The sequence below is a fragment of the Styela clava genome, chromosome 6 (genome assembly GCF_964204865.1).
Source record: "Styela clava chromosome 6, kaStyClav1.hap1.2, whole genome shotgun sequence".
Lineage (NCBI taxonomy): Eukaryota > Metazoa > Chordata > Ascidiacea > Stolidobranchia > Styelidae > Styela > Styela clava.
In genome coordinates this window covers 4,985,001-4,990,000 of record NC_135255.1, presented here as the reverse complement: position 1 = coordinate 4,990,000, position 5,000 = coordinate 4,985,001, and the positions used below count along the sequence as shown (strand labels likewise).

Here is a 5,000-nt window from a genome sequence, read left to right as displayed (position 1 = left end):
GCCGAGAGAGTGCTGCGTCGCCGGCATCGGCGTCGAAAGAAGCCGAGCCGAAAAAAGTTAAAGTACAAACGTGCAAGCATACTAACCTAACCCTAGGTAATGCATGTCAGAGCGAAAGACAGTAAACTCGAATGAGCCAAGAAAGAGCGGTGCGGGGCCGGTCGGAGCGCACCCTTTTCTCGGTGGCTGGCGGGCGAGAGAGTGCTGCGTCGCCGGCATCGGCGTCGAAAGAAGCCGAGCCGAAAAAAGTTAAAGTACAAACGTGCAAGCATACTAACCTAACCCTAGGTAAGGCATGTCAGAGCGAAAGACAGTAAACTCGAATGAGCTAAGAAAGAGCGGTGCGGGGCCGGTCGGAGCGCACCCTTTTCTCGGTGGCTGGCGGCCGAGAGAGTGCTGCGTCGCCGGCATCGGCGTCGAAAGAAGCCGAGCCGAAAAAAGTTAAAGTACAAACGTGCAAGCATACTAACCTAACCCTAGGTAAGGCATGTCAGAGCGAAAGACAGTAAACTCGAATGAGCCAAGAAAGAGCGGTGCGGGGCCGGTCGGAGCGCACCCTTTTCTCGGTGACTGGCGGCCGAGAGAGTGCTGCGTCGCCGGCATCGGCGTCGAAAGAAGCCGAGCCGAAAAAAGTTAAAGTACAAACGTGCAAGCATACTAACCTAACCCTAGGTAAGGCATGTTAGAGCGAAAGACAGTAAACTCGAATGAGCCAATAAAGAGCGGTGCGGGGCCGGTCGGAGCGCACCCTTTTCTCGGTGGCTGGCGGGCGAGAGAGTGCTGCGTCGCCGGCATCGGCGTCGAAAGAAGCCGAGCCGAAAAAAGGTAAAGTACAAACGTGCAAGCATACTAACCTAACCCTAGGTAAGGCATGTCAGAGCGAAAGACAGTAAACTCGAATGAGCTAAGAAAGAGCGGTGCGGGGCCGGTCGGAGCGCACCCTTTTCTCGGTGGCTGGCGGGCGAGAGAGTGCTGCGTCGCCGGCATCGGCGTTGAAAGAAGCCGAGCCCAAAAAAAGTTAAAGTACAAACGTGCAAGCATACTAACCTAACCCTAGGTAAGGCATGTCAGAGCGAAAGACAGTAAACTCGAATGAGCCAAGAAAGAGCGGCGTACGGTGCGGGGCCGGTCGGAGCGCACCCTTTTCTCGGTGGCTGGCGGGCGAGAGAGTGCTGCGTCGCCGGCATCGGCGTCGAAAAAAGCCGAGCCAAAAAAAGTTAAAGTACAAACGCGATGCTAATGAGCGAGCCGTTGTCTCGACTAATATGTAGGGGGCGTTCGATCGAGCGTCTGGCTTGAGCGCTTGTCGGCCTAGCAGAACGGTCGCATTGTTATGCCCGGGTTTTAGGCACCGCTGCAGGCGGCCGGCAGAGCTCTTGTTTGTGCGAAACTGAATGGATCGAGCCCGAGAGAGGGCGAGCAAAGAAAAAACGCAAATCGCTCCGCCTGGCACTGCCGGCGAGAGCGTGGACGTCGCGGCCAGCGACTGTCGAAGCTGAGTACGGCCGCAGGCGATCGCCTCGGTTTTAAACGAATGCGACGAGCACGCGCCGGGCGGCCCAGCAAGGGCCGAGCGCAGCTGTCGCAGCTATCTGGTTGATCCTGCCAGTAGTGATATGCTTGTCTCAAAGATTAAGCCATGCAGGTGCAAGTACGAGTTCTCGTAAAGCGAAACTGCGAATGGCTCATTAAATCAGTCTTGGTTTATTTGGTCTCGTAAGCGAAGTGGATAACTGTGGTAATTCTAGAGCTAATACATGCATTAAGCGCCGACTTCGGGAGGCGCGCTTTTATCAGATCAAAACCGACCGGGTTCGTCCTGTGACGTTTGATGACTCTGGATAACCACGCGGATCGTACGGTCTCTGCACCGACGACGTATCATTCAAGTGTCTGCCCTATCAACTGTCGAAGGTACGCTACGTGCCTACCTTTGTGATAACGGGTAACGGGGAATCAGGGTTCGATTCCGGAGAGGGAGCCTGAGAAACGGCTACCACATCCAAGGAAGGCAGCAGGCGCGCAAATTACCCATTCCCGACACGGGGAGGTAGTGACGAAAAATAACAATACAGGACTCTAACGAGGCCCTGTAATTGGAATGAGTACATCCTAAAACTCTTAACGAGTATCCATTGGAGGGCAAGTCTGGTGCCAGCAGCCGCGGTAATTCCAGCTCCAACAGTGTATGCTAAAGTTGTTGCGGTTGAAAAGCTCGTAGTTGGATTTTGGGCGAGCGCCGCCGGTCCGTCGCAAGGCGTGTCACTGGTTGCGTTCGCCTCACCTTCGGTTCTCCGTCGGTGCTCTTGACTGAGTGTCGGCGGTGGCCGATAAGTTGACTTTGAAAAAATTAGAGTGTTCAAAGCAGGCTGTTCGCCTGCATAGTGTTGCATGGAATAATGGAATAGGACCTCGGTTCTATTTTGTTGGTTTTCGGAGCACGAGGTAATGATTAAGAGGGACAGACGGGGGCGTCCGTACTCTGCCGTTAGAGGTGAAATTCTTGGATCGGCGGAAGACGAACTACTGCGAAAGCATTCGCCAAGAATGTTTTCTTTAATCAAGAGCGAAAGTCAGAGGTTCGAAGACGATCAGATACCGTCCTAGTTCTGACTATAAACGATGCCAACTAGCGATCGGGAGGCGTTACCATGACGACCTTTCCGGCAGCTTCCGGGAAACCAAAGTCTTTGGGTTCCGGGGGAAGTATGGTTGCAAAGCTGAAACTTAAAGGAATTTACGGAAGGGCACCACCAGGAGTGGAGCCTGCGGCTTAATTTGACTCAACACGGGGAAACTCACCCGGCCCGGACACAGGTAGGATTGACAGATTGAGAGCTCTTTCTTGATTCTGTGGGTGGTGGTGCATGGCCGTTCTTAGTTGGTGGAGCGATTTGTCTGGTTAATTCCGATAACGAACGAGACTCTGGCATGCTAAATAGTTACGCGACCTTCTCGGTCGGCGTCTAACTTCTTAGAGGGACTAGTGGCGTTTAGCCACACGAGATTGAGCAATAACAGGTCTGTGATGCCCTTAGATGTCCGGGGCCGCACGCGCGCTACACTGAGTGAAGCAGCGAGTGTCTAACCTAGGCCGAAAGGTCCGGGTAACCCGTTGAACCTCATTCGTGATTGGGATAGGGACTTGCAATTGTTTCCCTTGAACGAGGAATTCCCAGTAAGCGCAAGTCATCAACTTGCGTTGATTACGTCCCTGCCCTTTGTACACACCGCCCGTCGCTACTACCGATTGAATGGTTTAGTGAGATCCTTGGATCGGCCCCGTCGCGGCTGGCAACGGCCGCGTCGGCGTGTCGAGAAGACGATCAAACTTGATCATTTAGAGGAAGTAAAAGTCGTAACAAGGTTTCCGTAGGTGAACCTGCGGAAGGATCATTACCGAAAGTGGTGGTAGGCCCCGGCCGACCGCGCACTTAATTGTCTTTGGGTGCCGCCAAGAGGGCGGCCGTCAATCGGGGTTCCGCCCCGTGCGACACGCGTAACACGTTGGCATAGCAAGGCAGCCGAGTGCGATGGTGGCTTCTGGGCACCGCGCTCGATGTGCCGCCGGCCCAGCCCGGCGGTCGCTCGGCGCCGTTTGTTGGTGTTTTTGTGCAGTTGTTGTCGGTGGTGGTTTTGTGGTCGATCCCACAGTGTGACGTCCGCGCGCTTCGGCGCCGGGCGAAACGTCGAGGACGACTCTTAACGGTGGATCACTCGGCTCGCGAGTCGATGAAGGACGCAGCCAAGTGCGAGAAGTAATGTGAATTGCAGAACACATTGAACGTCGACCTTCTGAACGCGAATTGCGGTCTCGGGTCAATCCCGGGACCGCGTCTGCCTCAGGGTCGCGTTCGTCCTCACCCGAGGGCCGTCGCCTGGCCTCTGCGAAGACGGCCGGGCGTCGCCCCAAGTTGAAGCGGTCGCCGAGCTTTCTCGGCGCGACCGCGTGTCCCGTACACCGCCGGCCCCTCGACGTGTTCAACTACGTTCGAGGGGCGGGTCCAGGTCGGTCGGTCCGGTCACGAGATCAAGACCGACCGTGGGCCAAGGCGGCGACGGTACGCGCTCGGTCGGCGCCGGCGGCGACGACTTGCGATGCCAGCGGGCCGTGTAAGAAGCGGGCCCGCTTGACACATACGACCTGAGTTCAGGCGAGAGCACCCGCTGAATTTAAGCATATTATTAAGCGGAGGAAAAGAAACCAACAGGGATTCCCTGAGTAACGGCGAGTGAACCGGGAAGAGTCCAGCGTCGAATCTGCGCGCTTTTCGAGCGCGCCGAGTTGTGACGTACGGAAGTCCCAGTGCGGCTAACGGCGAGCGCCGGTGTCCTTCTGATCGAGGCCTCGTCCCACGGCGGGTGTTAGGCCCATAGGGGCGCTTGCCTTGGCCGCTTCGGGTCTTCTCGGAGTCGGGTTGTTTGGGAATGCAGCCCAAAGCGGGTGGTAAACTCCACCTAAGACTAAATACGGTCGCGAGACCGATAGCGGACAAGTACCGTGAGGGAAAGTTGAAAAGCACTTTGAAGAGAGAGTTCAAGAGTACGTGAAAACCGTTGAGAGGCAAACGGGAGGGCCCGTCAGGTCGCCGGCTCGCTTTCAGTTGGGTGCGGAGGCGCGCCGTCTCGGTTCGCGGACGCTTAAGGCGCCGCTGCCGAGTCGGCTCGCGCACCGTCTCAGCGCACTAGCGACCGGCGCGGGTCACGACCGGTTTGCCGTCGGTCTAAGTCCCCGCGCGAAGGTGGCCTCCGCTCCGGCGGGGGTGTTACAGCGCGCGGGCGGTGCGGCCCGGCGGCGGATCGAGGAAAGGATGCCGCGCGCTCTCTGTGTGCGGCCGTCGCCGTTCGGCTGGCTTGTCGTTCGCCTGCACTGTACGCAGTGCCGGTGTTCGGCGGGCTGCCGTTTCGGTGGCGCGCCGTCGACGCGCTCGGGGTCCGTGGCCACGTCGGCCACCCTCCCGACCCGTCTTGAAACACGGACCAAGGAGTCTAACATGAGC

The 5,000-nt window shown here is 57.2% G+C and overlaps 2 non-coding genes and 1 pseudogene across 2 annotated transcripts; all 3 read left to right on the top strand.

Moving 5' to 3' along the window:
* Positions 1–1,589: 1,589 nt before the first annotated feature.
* On the top strand, positions 1,590–3,399 carry LOC144424938 (small subunit ribosomal RNA). Its single transcript, XR_013477157.1, has one exon. It is a non-coding gene; the product is annotated as a small subunit ribosomal RNA (ribosomal RNA).
* Positions 3,400–3,697: 298 nt separating this feature from the next.
* LOC144424765 (5.8S ribosomal RNA) lies at positions 3,698–3,851 on the top strand. Its single transcript, XR_013476985.1, has one exon. It is a non-coding gene; the product is annotated as a 5.8S ribosomal RNA (ribosomal RNA).
* A 289-nt stretch (positions 3,852–4,140) lies between these two features.
* LOC144425001 (large subunit ribosomal RNA) overlaps positions 4,141–5,000 on the top strand; it is a 3,695-nt pseudogene continuing 2,835 nt past the window's right edge.